Source organism: Eubalaena glacialis, chromosome 5 (genome assembly GCF_028564815.1).
Source record: "Eubalaena glacialis isolate mEubGla1 chromosome 5, mEubGla1.1.hap2.+ XY, whole genome shotgun sequence".
NCBI classification, from domain to species: Eukaryota; Metazoa; Chordata; class Mammalia; order Artiodactyla; family Balaenidae; genus Eubalaena; species Eubalaena glacialis.
In genome coordinates, this window is record NC_083720.1 from 24,516,848 (window position 1) to 24,531,953 (window position 15,106).

The 15,106-nt window shown below is 35.3% G+C and overlaps 1 pseudogene; it reads right to left on the bottom strand.

The window, feature by feature from the left end:
- LOC133091754 (hepatitis A virus cellular receptor 1-like) overlaps positions 1–773 on the bottom strand; it is a 137,797-nt pseudogene extending 137,024 nt beyond the window's left edge.
- Between the last annotated feature and the right edge of the window lie 14,333 nt (positions 774–15,106).

Below are 15,106 nucleotides of genomic sequence, written 5' to 3' on the forward strand. Positions count from 1 at the left end.
ACAAAGAAATAGATCAGTGAACTGGAAGACAGAGTAGTGGAAATCATGCAAGCTGAAGAACAAAAAAAAAAAGAATTAAAAAAATGAGGACAGTTTAAGAGACTTCTGGGACAACATCAAGCATTCAGATTATAGAGGTCACAGAAGGAGGAGAGAGAAAGGAGCAGAGAAATTATTTGAAGCAATAATAGCTGAAAACTTCCCTAACCTGGGGGAAAAAAATGGATATTCAGGACCAGGAAGTACAGAGAGTCACAACAACATCAACACTAATAGGTCTATACCAAGACACATTGTAATTAGCAAAAATTAAAGATACAGAGACAATCGTGAAAGCAACAAGGGAAAAGGGAACGCCCACAAGACTGTCAGCTGACTTTTCAGCAGAAACTTTGCAGGTCAGAAGAGAATGGCACCATACATTTAAAGCGATGAAAGGAAAAAACTTATAACCAAGAATACTCTATCCAGCGACGTCAGCAACATGGCAGAGTAATACAGTACCTTTCCATATCCCCTTCAATCTATAACCAGTAAAACATCCAAAACTCTAAAAGGTGCCTCTACCCAAAACAACAGGATGCCAGAGAATTCCACAAATCTATACATTTAAAGGTGGGTGGACTGAAACACATAGAGGAGGTGGAACTGAGGGAACAGCAGAGTCAGTGTCTGTAATCCCAGCGCTCTAACCATGGCACAGAGAACCCAGTACCAGTAAGGAAGGTGGCACACATGACCAGCGTCCCCTTCACAGCAGCACCCATGGCCATGGCCATAGGTAACTGGGCAGCAGAGGCAGTGGGGACTGGGACCCAGTCCCTCCAATGCTGAGATGACTATGAACCCAGCCCCTGCCCTGCCACTTGCAGTGGCAGATCCTGTGAACCTTATAACACGAGACACAGAAGAGGCAGCTATGTAATGTGGCTCCCTCTGACCATCCTCCTCCTGCTACAGCTGCAGAGTCTGTGACTCAGCGGATCCTGGACACAAGGGAAGAGCCCACCATCCCAGTGACAACAGCAGCTCTGGCAGAAGCAAGGCAGCAACGACCTCAGAGGCAAAAGAAGCTATAATGAAGGCACAGAGCCACAGTTCATATAGAGGCTGTGGAGGCTGGAATGTGCGAACTCTCAAATATAGCCAGAGGCAGCTCAGGTAGGAGAAACCAAAAATTTGTGTTATAGCGCCACCTACCAGAAAACAAAAGAAAGACTCTTAATATCTAACGTCATTTAACTTCAAATGCAGAGACAGAGGAACAATTCATCAAGTATCGTGAAGAACCACAGTAACGTTATACCACAGGAAGAAAATGACCATCCTCCAGAAACCAACATAGCTGATAGAGAATTCAAAATAACTGTCAGAAAGAAACCCAATGAGCAACAAGAAAACTCAGAAAGGCAGTTTAAAGAGCTCAGGAATAAAATTAATGAACAGAGGAATACTTTACCAAAGAGACTGAAACTTTAAAACAGAACCAAACAGAAATTCAGGAGCTGAAGAACTCAATAAATGAGATGAAGAATATTTTAGAAAGCAGTGGACATTGAGCAAACCACATGGAAGAGAGAATTAGCAGGCTTGAAGATCAAAATCTAGAAATGATACAAGTAGAAGAGGAAAGGGAAATAAGATATAAAAAAATGAGAAAATTCTATGAGAGCTACCTTACTCTTTTAGAAAGGGCAATGTTAGGGTAATGGATATTCCAGAAGGAGAAGAGAAGAAGAAGGAAGCAGAGAGTGTATTTAAAGAAATAATAGCTGAGAAATGAGGAAGAAACTGGATATACAAATCCATGAAGATAAGTGAACACCTAATTACCTCAATGCAAAAATATCTTATCCAAGAAACTTTATATTAGCACTGTCAAAAGTCAATGACAAAGAAAGAATTATAAAGGCTGCCAGGGAAAAAAAGGATGGTAACCTACAAAGGAACCCCCATTAGGCTCTCAGCAGATTTCTCATCAGAAACCCTACAGACCAGGAGAGAATGGAATGACATTCTTATTAAAGATTAAAGATTAAAACTGTCAAACAAGAATACTCTATCCAAGAAAGTTACCATTCAGATATGAAGGAGAAATAAAGACAAATAAAAACTGAAAGAGTTCATCAATACTAGACTTGCCTTACAAGAAATGTTGAAAGTAGCTCTTCTACCAGGAACAAATAGGCAAAAGTACACAAAACTTTGAGTAAGGTGATAAACAGAACCAGAAAACTGCAACTCTTTATAAGAACAGCTTTTCAAACACTTTATTATAGCCTAAAGGTTAAAGGGAGAAAAAAAGAAAGCAGAAAAATAACTATAGCTATTGCAGTTTGGTAACAAACAATATAAAAAGGAATAATTTGAGACAACAAAAACATAAAATTGGAAGAGGAAAAGGAAAAAAAAAACTCATAGAGGTTGATGAAGATAAGATGCCATCAGCAGAAAAAAGACTATTGAATCTGTGGCAAGTTTTATACAAACCAAAAGGTAACCACAAAACATAAGCACAGAGCAAAGACATGAAACATACAAAAAGAGGAAACTGAGAAAAATGTCATAGAAAACCACCAAACCAAAATGGCAGACAGAAACACAAGGAAAAAGAAACAATGAAGATATAGAACAACCAGAAAACAAAAGATAATACTGCAGTACTAAGTCCTCATCTATCAATAATCACCCTAACTAAATGGATTGAATTAACCAATCAAAAGACACAGAGTGGCTGGACAGATTAAAAAACATGACCCAACTCTATGCTGCCTACACAACTCAGCTCTGAAGACAACCACAGGCTGAAAGTGAAGGGATAACAGATGATAGTCCAAGCAAATGGCAGCCAAAAGAAAGTGTAACTATATTTATATCACGCAAAATAGACTTCAAGATAAAAAGGTAGTAAAAGGCAAAAATGGTTAATATATATGCACCTAGTTTAGGAGAAACAACATATAAAAAATACTTATTAATAGATCTAAAGTGAGAAATTGACAGCGACACAATAATAGTAGGGGACTTTAACACCCACTTACATCAATGGATAGATCATTCAGGCAGAAAATCAACAAGGAAACATCAGCTTTAAATGAAATATAAGACCAGATGAATTTGATAAATTTTATAGAATATTCCACCCAAATGCAACAAAATATACATTCTTCTCAAGTGCACATGGAACTTTCCCAAGGATAGACCATATGCTGGGACATAAAACAAGTCTCAGTAAATTTAAGAAGACTAAAGTCATACAAAGCATCTTTTCCGATCACAGTGGTATGAAACTATAAATCAAGTACAAGAACACAATTGGAAAAATCACAAACATGTGGAGACAAAACAACATGCTACTGAAGAACTACTGGGTCAATGAAGAAATCAGGGGAGACATAAAAAAGTTACCTGAAGACGAATGAAAATGAAAATACAACATACCAAAATCTATAGGACAGCGCAAAAGCAGTACTAACAGGCAAATCTATAGCAATACCTCAAGAAACAAAAGAAAAAAAGTAAAAAAAAAAAAATCTAAATTACCCCCAAAGGAACTAGAAAAAGAAGAATAAATGAAGCCCCAAGTTAGTAGAAGAAAGGAAATAATAAAGATCAGAGCAGAAATAAATGCAATAGAGACTAAAATGACATTAGAAAATATCAATGAAATTAAGATCTGGTTCCTTATAAACAAAACTGACAAACTGTTAGCTAGATAGCCTCACTAACCAAAAAAAAAGAGATAAATAAAATCAAAAATAGAAGAGGAGAACTAATAAGGGATACCACATAAACACAAAGGATTATAAGAGAATATTAGAAACAACTCTATGTGAACAAACTGGACAACCTAGAAGAAATGGACAAATTCTTAGCATCATGTAACCTTCCAAGACAGAATCACAAAGAGAAAATCTGATAGACAAATCACTAGTACAGAGATTGAAACAGTAATCAAAGAGCTCCCAAAAAACAGAAGTACAGGACCAGATGGCTACACAGGTGAATTCTACCAAACAATCAAAGAAGATTTAATATATATCCTTCTCAAACTATTCCAAAACTTGAAGGGGAGGGAATACTTCCTAAGTCATTTATGAGGCCAACATCACCCTGATACCAAAAGCAGACAAAGAGAACACACACAAAAAAGAAAATCGTAGGCCAATATCTCTGATGAACACAGATTTTAAATTCCCCAAGAAAATATTAGCAAACTGAATTCAACAATATATCAAAAGGATCATACACCATGATCAACTGAGACTTATTCCAGGGATGCAAGAATGGTTCAGCATCCACAAATCAATCAATGTGATACACCACATTAACAAAATGAAGGGTGAAAACTATATGATCATCTTAATAGAAGCAGAAAAGGCATCTGACAAGATTCAACACTTATTTATAATAACTCAATAAAGTGGGTATAGAAGGGAGGTACCCAACATAAAAAAGGCCATATATGACAAACCCAGAGCTAGCATCATATTCAAAAGTAAAAAAAATGAAAGCTATCCCTCTAAGTACAGCAACAAGACAACGATGCCCACTATCTCCACTCTTATAGTATTGGAAGTCTTAGCCAGAGCAATTAGGCAAGAAAAAGAAAGAAAAGGCATCCAAATTGGAAAGGAAGAAGTAAAACTGTTACTATTTATAGATGACATAATACTATGTATGAAAACACTAAAGACTCCAACAAAAACTCTTAGAACTAATAAATGCATACAGAAAGTTGTAGGATACAAAATCAATACAGAAAAATCTGTTGCATTTCTATATATTGGGTTGGCCAAAAAAGTTCATTTGGGTTTTTCCATAACATCTTACAGAAAAACCCAAACGAACTTTTTGGGCCAAGCCAATACTCACAATGAGATGGGAGAAAGAGAAATTTAAAAACCATTCCAATTACAATCTCAACAAAAAGAATAAAATACCTAGGAATAAATTTAATTAAGATGAAACACCAGTACAATAAAAACTATAAAACATTGGTGTAAGAAATTAAAGAAGATATAAATAAATGGAAAGATACTCCATGCTCATGGATTAGAAGATTTAACATTGTCAAAATGTCCATATTACCTAAAGCAATCTACTGACTCAGTGCAATCCCTAACAAAATTCCAAGGACATTTTTTACATAACTGAAACAAAAAATTCTAAAATGTATATGAAGCCACAAAAGATACTGAATAGCCAAAGCAATCCTGAGAAAAAAGAACAAAGCTGTAGGTATCACACTCCCTGATTTCAAACTATATTACAAAGCATAGTAATCAAAACAGCATGGTATTGGCAGAAAAATAAATACACAGATCAATGGAACAGAATTAAAAGCCCAGAAGTACACCCAAACATATATGGACAACTGTAAGAAGGAAGCAAAGAACATACAAGAGAAAGGATAGTCTCTTCAATAAATGGCATTGAGGGAACTTCCCTGGCAGTCCAGTGGTTAAGACTTCATCTTCCAATTCAGAGGGTGTGGTTTCGATCCCTGGTCAGGGAGCTAAGATCCCACATGGCTTGCAGCCAAAAAACCAAAACATAAAACAGAAGCAATATTGTAACAAATTCAATAAAGAAGTTTGATGGTCCACATGAAAAAAACTGTAAAAAAAAAATTAATGGCATTGAGAAAACTGGACAGCCACATGAAAAAAAATGGAATTAGACTACTATCTCAAACCATACATGAAAATTGACTCAAAATGGATTAAAGACTAAGATCTGAAACCATAAAACACCTAGAAGAAAACATACAGTAGGCTCTTAGTAATATCTTTCTAAATATGTCTCCTCAGGCAAGGGGAACACAAGTAAAGATAAACAAATGGGATTATATTAAACTAAAAGTTCTGCACAGCAAAGGAAAGAATCAATAAAACAAAAAGACAACCTACTTAATGAGAGAAGATATTTGCAAATGATATATACAATAAGGGGTTAATATCCAAAATATATAAAGAACTCAAGCAACAAGAAAAAAGAAAAGGAACAATGCGATTAAAAATTGAGCAGAGGGCCTGCATAGACAGTTTTTCAAAAAAGACATAGAGATGGTCAACAGGCACATGAAAAGGCATTCACCATCACTAATTATTAGGTAAATCAAATTAAAATGACAGTGTGATATTACCTCACAGCTGTAAGAATGGCTATTATCAAAAAGACAATAAATAACAAGTGTTGAAGCTACAGTAATCAAGACAGTATGGTACTGGCACAAAAACAGAAATATACATCAATGGAACAGGATAGAAAGCCCAGAGATAAACCCACGCACATATGGTCACCTTATTTTTCATAAAGGAGGCAAGATTACACAGTGGAGAAAAGACAGCCTCTTCAGTAACTGGTGCTGGGAAAACTGGACAGCTAAATGTAAACGAATGAAATTAGAACACTTCCTAACACCATACACAAAAATAAGCTCAAAATGGATTAAAGACTTAAATATAAGGCCAGACACTACAAAACTCTTAAAAGAAAACATAGGCAGAACACTCTATGATGTAAATCACAGCAAGATCCTTTTTGACCCACCTCCTAGAGAAATGGAAATAAAAAAAAGATAAACAAATGGGACCTAATGAAACTTAAAAGCTTTTGCACAGAAAAGGAAACCATAAAGAAGACGAAAAGACAGCCCTCAGAATGGGAGAAAATATTTGCAAACGAACAAACTGACAAAGGTTTAATCTCCAAAATATACAAGTAGCTCATGCAGCTCAATATCAAAAAACAAACAACCCAATCCAAAAATGGGCAGAAGACCTAAATAGACATTTCTCCAAAGAAGACAGACAGATTGCCAACAAACACATGAAAGGATGCTCAACATCACTAATCATTAGAGAAATGCAAATGAAAACTACAATGAGGTATCACCTCACACTGGTCAGAATGGCCATCATCAAAAAACCTACAAACGATAAATGCTTGAGAGGATGTGGAGAAAAGGGAATCCTCTTGCACTGTTGGTGAGAATCTAAATTGATACAGCCACTATGGAGAACAGTATGGAGGTTTCTTAAAAAATTAAAAAATAGAACTACCATGTGACCCAGAAATCCCACTACTGGGCATATACCCTGAGAAAACCATAATTCAAAAACATTCATATACTGCAATGTTCATTGCAGCACTATTTACAATAGCCAGGACATGGAAGCAACCTAAGTGTCCATCGACAGATGAATGGATAAAGAAGATGTGGCACATATATACAATGGAATAGTACTCAGCCATAAAAAGAAACGAAATTGAGTTATTTGTAGTGAGGTGGATGGACCTAGGCTCTGTCATACAGAGTGAAGTCAGAAAGAGAAAAACAAATACCGTATGCTAACACATATATATGGAATCCAAAAAAAAAAAAAAAAACTGGTTCTGAAGAACCTAGGGGCAGGACAGGAATAAAGATGCAGATGTAGAGAATGGACTTTAGTACACAGGGAGGGGGAAAGGTAAGCTGGGATGAAGTGAGAGAGTGGCACTGACATATATACACTACTAAATGTAAAACAGACTGCTAGTGGGAAGCAGCTGCATAGCACAGGGAGATCAGCTCCATGCTTTGTGACCACCTAGAGGGGTGGGATAGGGAGGGTGCGAGGGAGACGCAAGAGGGAGGGGATATGGGGATATATGTACACATATAGCTGATTCACTTTGTTGTACAGCAGAAACTAACACAACATTGCAAAGCAATTATACTCCAATAAAGACGTTAATGTTGATTAAAAAAATAATAATAAAACCAAAAATTATCAGAAGGAAAAAATAATAAGTGTTGGTGATGATGTCAAAAAATGAGAACCCTCATGCACTGTTGGTAGGAATGTAAATTGGTGCATCCACTATGGAAGACAGTATGGAGATCCCTCAAAAAATTAAGAATAGAAATATCAGCTATCCCACTTCTGAGTATTTATCCAAACACTACGAAAACACTAATCTGAAAAGATATATGGATCCTCATGTTCATCACATCATTATTTATAATAGTCAATGTATAGAACAACTTAAGTGCCCATTACCAGATGAATGGATAAAGAAAATGTGGTATATATATTTTGAAGTACTACTTAGCCATTCAAAGAGATGAATTCTTGCAATATGTGACAACATGCATGGACCTCAAGGCTATTATGCTAAGTGAAATAAATCAGACGAAGAAAGATGATTATGGTATCAAATACCATATGATTTCACTCATGGGAAATGTAAACAACTAATAAACAAAAATAAATATATGAACAAACCAAACCAAACAAAAACAAACACATAGGTAGAGAGAATAGAGTAGTGGTTACCAGACTGGTAAGGATTGGGGTGGGAGAGTGAAATGGGTAAAGGCGATCAGCCATATGATGACGAGTGGAAACTCAATTTTTGGTGGTGAGCACATTTCAGGGTATATAGTAGTAAAATATAATGTTGTACACAAGAAACTTATATAATGTTATAAATCCAAGTTACCTCAATAAAATAAATTTTAAAAACACTCTATTCAGCAAGGCTATCATTCAGATTTGAAGGAGAAATAAAGAGTTTTACAGACATAATAAAGGCCATATATGACAAACCTACAGCCAACATCATACTCAATGGTGAAAAGCTAAAAGCATTTCCTCTAAGATCAGGAACAAGACAAAGATGCTCACTCTCACAACTTTTATGCAACATAGTATTGGAAGTCCTAGCTATAGCAATCAAGCAAGAAAAATAAATAAAATGAATCCAAATTGGAAAGGAAGAAGTAAAACTATCATGGTTTGCAGATGAAATGATACTACTATGCATACCTCAAGATGTCACCAAAAAACAATTAGAGTAAATGAATTCAATTAAGTTGCAGGGTGAAAAATTAATATACTGAAATCGGCTGTGTTTCTATACACTAAAAACAACTATTAGAAAGAAAAATTAAGAAAACAATACCATTTGTAATTACATCAAAAAGAATAAAATATCTAGGAAGAAATCTAACTAAGGAGGTAAAAGACCTGTATTTGGGAAACTATAAGACACTGATGAAAGAAATTGAAGACCACACAAACAAATGGAAAGAGAACCATATTCATGGATTGGAAGAATTAATATTGTTAAAATGACCATACTACCCAAGGCAATCTGCAGGTTTAATACAATCCCTATCAAAATACCAATGGCATTTTTCACAGAATTAGAACAAATAAATCTAAAATTTGTATGGACACAGATATGAAAAACAATCTTGAGAAAAAACAACAAAGCTGGAGGTATCACACTTTGCTTTCAAACTATACTACAAAGCTACAGTAATAAAAACAGTATGGCACTGGCACAAAAACAGACAAAAAATCAGTGGAACAGAATAGAGAGCCCAGAAATAAACCCACATTTATATGGTCAATTAATCTATGACAAAGAAGGTAAGAATATACCATGGGGAAAAGACAGCTTCTTCAATAAATGGTGTTGGGAAAACCAGACAGCTATATGTTAAAGAATCAAACTGGACTACTTTCTTACATTATACACAAAAATAAACTCAAAATGGATTAAATACTTAAACGTAAGACATGAAACCATAAAACTCCTAAAAGAAAACATGGGCAGTACACTCTTTGATGTCAATCTTAATATTTCCTCTTCAGGCAAAGGGAACAAAAGCAAAAATAAACAGGGCTACATCAAGCTAAAAAGCTTTTGCAGTGAAGGAAGTCATTAATAAAATGAAAAGACAACCTACTAAATAGAAGACATTTGCAAATGACATATTCAATAAGGAGTTAGTATTCAGAGAGAACTCACACAACTAAATATCAAAAAAACAAACCTGATTAAAAAATGGGTAGAGGACCTGAATAGACATTTTTCCAGGCAAGATATACAGATGGCCAACAGGATGAAAAGATGCTCATCATCACTAAGTCACGGGGCAAATGCAAATTAAAACTGCAATGAGATATAACCTCACACGTCAGAATGGCTTTTAACAAAAGGACAATAAATAGCAAATGTTGGTGAGGATGTGGAGAAAAAGGAACCTTCATTCACTATTGGTGGGAATGTAAATCAGCGCAGCCACTATGGAAAACAGTATGGAGGTGCCTCAAAAAAATAAAAACAGAACTATTATATGATCCAGCAATTCCACTCCTGGGTATTTATCCAAAGAAAATGAAAACACTAATTTAAAAAGATACACATACCCCTATGTTCATCACGTCATTATTTACAATAGCCAATATATGGAAGGAATCTGAATGCTCATGGATACAGGAATGGATAAAAAAGATGTGGTATATATGTACAATGGAATGCTACCCAGCCATTAAAAATAATGAAATCTTGTCATTTGTGACCACATGCATGGACCTGGAGGGCATTATGCTAAGTAAAATAAGTCATATAGGGAAAGAAAAATACTGTATGATTTCAGTTATATGTGGAATCTAAGAAACCAACAAACAAAAAAAAGAGCAATCATGACAGAACAGAAACACTCATTGATATAAAGAACAAACAGGTGGTTGCCAGAGGGGAGGGTGATGGGAGTCGGGTGAGAAATGGATAAGGGAGATTAAGAGGTACAGTAAAAACTTCCAGGGACAAAATAAATGAGTCATGGGGATGAAGTGTACAGATTGGGAATATAGTCAATAATAATGTAATATCTTTGTACAGTGACAGATGGTAACTAGCTTCATCATGGTGATCATTTTGTAATACATAGAAATGTCCAATAACTATGTTATGCACCAAGAACTTACAAAGTGTTGTTGGTCAATTATACCTCAAAAACAAACAAACAAACACACTAAAAAAGATCAGATTTGTGGTTACCAGAGGCAGGGTTTGAGGGGAGGGGGATGAATGTGGTAAACTTCCAGTTATAAGATAAATACGTGCTAGGGATGTAATGTACAACATATTAATATAATTAACATTGCTAGATGATACATGTGAAAATTGTTAAAAGAGTAAATCCTAAGTGTTCTCATCACAAGGAAAATGTTTTTCTTTTATTTTGTATTTGCATGTGATGATGCATGTTCACTGAACTTATTATGGTAATTATTTCATGATGCATGTAAATCAAATCATCATGCTGTACACCTGAACTTTATACAGCACTCTATGTCAATACATCTCAATAAAACTGGAAGAAAAAAAATAGTTACAAAAGAGGTTGGATTTTCTCAAATTGTTACAGCTCAACATTATTTTTTTCAATATATGTTTTCAAATATTTATAATACTTCTATATACAAAAAGGTGCTCTTTATTCCTTTATTCATTTGTCAATTCATTTGCCAAGTAATTTGAAAGCCTATTATGTTGCAAGCCCTCTTCTACTCCATGGAGAGATAGCAGTAAATATCATTTATTTCATTTATTTCAAACACTACAGTGCTAGAGTCCAACCCCTGCCTCCTATCCCAATAGCATTAATTCCTCCCTCACTTCTCATTTTGGTTCCTATGTTATTTACAGTTTCTTCTCTCCAAAATTCTTTCTTTTTTCCCACATTTTTTTTTAACATCTTTATTGGAGTATAATTGCTTTACAATGGTGTGTTAGTTTCTGCAATAGCAGAAACTAGCATTAATAGTTTAATTAGCATTAATTCCTCCCTCACTTCTCATTTTGATTCCTATGGTATTTATTGCCAGTTTCTTCTCTCCAAAATTCTTTCTTTTTTCCCACACTTTTTTTTAAACATCTTTATTGGAGTATAATTGCTTTACAGTGGTGTGTTAGTTTCTGCTTTATAACACAGTGAATCAGCTATACATATACATATATCCTCTTTCCCACAGTTTTGAGAGTTAAATACAAAATCATTTTCTTCTCCACACCCTCATATTGGCTGTCATTGCCTATAGCAGCAATCTTAGACCTCAGAAGAGGGAGTATGAAAGTTTTCTGATCTAGGTAGAAATTTTAATGCTCTATATTATAATGTAGGGCAATATTTATCCAGATTTACTATCTAGAGAACTAATATTTATAGATCATGCCTATTATTTTTGGAAAAAAAAAAGGTCTCCTTGGTCTCAGAGGGTCTGGCAATGCATAGCAAAGGTGCACTTGAAGCCATGTGTCTATATTTAAGGATAAAGTGAAGTTAGTGCTCCTGGTGCTACCCATAAAGTAACAGTTTTCTGTTTCTACAAGAATAAATAAACTTTATAAATTCTAACTGTGTTTATTATAAGTTTGAGTAAGGTACAGTGAGGGTCAACTGCCCAAACATTCCAATTCTATCAATTTCACACAGAATGCCATCACACTTTAGTGGGCATCAGTGTTCTTTACGATATTCAGATCAGCAAGAAACAACAAACAAATAAAACCCAAAGCATCATCTGTACAGCCAGTTAGCCAGACATGGGCAAAATGAAGCACTGCTGATATTTCCATGGGTTAACATGGCAAAACCCCTATATTTTTTAAAGTAAAATGTACTAAGTGCAGGTTTGTGAAGAAATGGTATATTTTCGAATTTGGGTACTTGATTTGGGGAAAGAGCACATATATCATGGAGTTATCTCCAATTAATCTCCTTTACAAATAATCAACTTGAGCAGACATCAAATCGGTCATTTCTAGAAGAAATAGCAACAGGGTATAGTGTGAGAACTTAAATCTCAAGTAAAACATTTTCTGTCTATCAAGGAAATTTTCATATTTAGTTTTTCCAAGTCATGTTCAAATCAATCAGAAGATATTTCAATTTATTTAGTCCTGGACTAAATCTATAGGATCTGCCTGGAAAATATGACTTGTCCATTTTGGATTTACTAAAATTCCTTCAAAAAAACACTATATAAAATAAATAAGCCATGGGGATATAATGTACTGTATAGTGATTGTAGTTAATAATACTGAGCTGTATATTTAAGTTGCTAAGAGAGTAGATCTTTTTATCTTTTTTTTTAATTTATTTATTTTATTTATTTTTGGCTGTGTTGGGTCTTTTTTGCTATGTGCTGGCTTTCTCTAGTTGCCGCGAGCGGGGGCTACTCTTGGTTGCGGTGCATGGACTTCTCATTGCAGTGGTTTCTCCTGTGGCGGAGTAAGGGCTCTAGGCGCGCGGGCTTCAGTAGCTGTGGCACACGGGCTCAGTAGTTGTGGCACGCAGGCTCTAGAGCACAGGCTTAGTAGTTGTGGCACACGGGCTTAGTTGCTCCACGGCATGTGGGATCTTCCCGGACCAGGGATCGAACCCGTGTCCCCTGCATTGGCAGTTGGATTCTTAACCACTGTGCCACCAGGGAAGTCCCTAAGAGAGTAAATCTTAAAAAAAGTTCTCATCACAAAAAAAGAAAATTATAACTATGTGTGGTGATGGATGTTAACTAAACTTTTTGTGGTGATAATTTCGCAGTATATACAAATGGGGAAACGTTACATTGGACACCTGAAACTAATATGTTAAATGTCAGTTATATTCCAATAAAAATAAAATTATTTAAAAAAGGAACATTATACAGGGTGTCTTCAAGATAATGTGTTTTTCCCTTTGCTTTTCCCTCTTCATCAGATGCTCTTGGTACCACAGTGTAGTGCAAAAATACAGCTACTGGAATTGAAAAATGGTAGCTCATTTGTAGGTTCCACCACTCTTGTTTCCTCATGTCTATTCAAAATCTCCTTGATTTTGTCACTACCTCTACCCCTCAGGGTGAGAGGTTATAATCTCTGAGTGTTATATGGCAGAAGGGACAATGGGTTTATTGATTGAGCAAACCATTATGATGACCCCAATGTTATAATTAATGAGTAATCCACTCTCACATTCCTGGGACTTGGCAGTGTTTATTTTACAGCTCAGGGAAGCTACCCAGTATGGAATGCCAAGTAAAAGGAAAATGCAAAAGAGTGTTTATAGTATCTTTGCAAAGCTGAATCCAGGCAGGGCTTTGGGTTTTGCTACCCTTGGGGAATAAAGGAAGAAGGGTCTGGTAAGTATGTGTTTTGTAGATGTGCTTGATAATGTTTAGAGACATGGTAACAAGAGGGTGGTGTTTAGTTTCCTCATAATTAAATATCTCTACTTAGATCCATGCTATCCTCCTGTTGCTGGACTTTTTTTTTTTTTTTTAATTTCCTCAGAACACAACAGCTAGCATGAAAATCAGTTACCTCCTGCATTTTTCTTTCCCAAATTGTAAACAGGCAGAAATCTCATAGTGGAGGTCCCACAGTAACCAGGTACTATAATCACTTTTTTCTGATTTTGCCCTTCCCTGCAATATGAGTATGATTAACATGGGCTGAGATTTATGAACAGTCACCATCCCTGATGTTCTATTCCCTGTCAACTAAATTTTCATCTTTTCCTGCATCTTTCCTCCCATCTCACCCTCATTCATTTTTCCAGTTGTCCTTTGCATAAACTTTATTTATCAAGACACAGATCTTTTATGTTTGCCTGTTTTTAGAAAACAAAAAAAAAGTGATTCAGGCATCTTTTTCCCTTTCCAGAATATCATAGTTAAATTCAAGGCAAAAATATCCATTCATTTGAATCATGCAGGAGTTAAATTATGTCTGCCCTCCTTGATTCTCCATGGCTCTGCCTTATTTGATTTCCTTAAATCTGACTTTGGGGCTGTTTCTATTTACATCAGAATTGATTATAATCTTTACAAGTATCTATCGCTTATTACTTTACACATAAATGATAAAAAGAAGTTGGAATTTGATTGTTCATGGCTGGATTATCCTGATCTCTTGTGGTCCCTTCATTTCCCCATTTTCCCCATACTTGTCAGAAATAGAGGAAGAGATAAGGGACAGAACTCAAATTCCTCAATTTTAAGCGCTCTCACCTGAGTTATTAACAGACTATGTTTTCAATATAATTGTAAATTTTTACTTACTAATATTACATAACTATTTTTATGACATCTCTCTTCAGTATTTCCTACTCTGATATTATATAAAAACTATCACAGATTGTAAATTTACCAGTCTCAAGCGTTGTGCTAAGCACTATAAAATTATCTCATTTAATGCATATAAATCACCCCAGGTGGTAAGTCATGGTTAGCCCCATTTTACAGATGAGACAAATGAGTCAAAGAAAGCAGAAGTA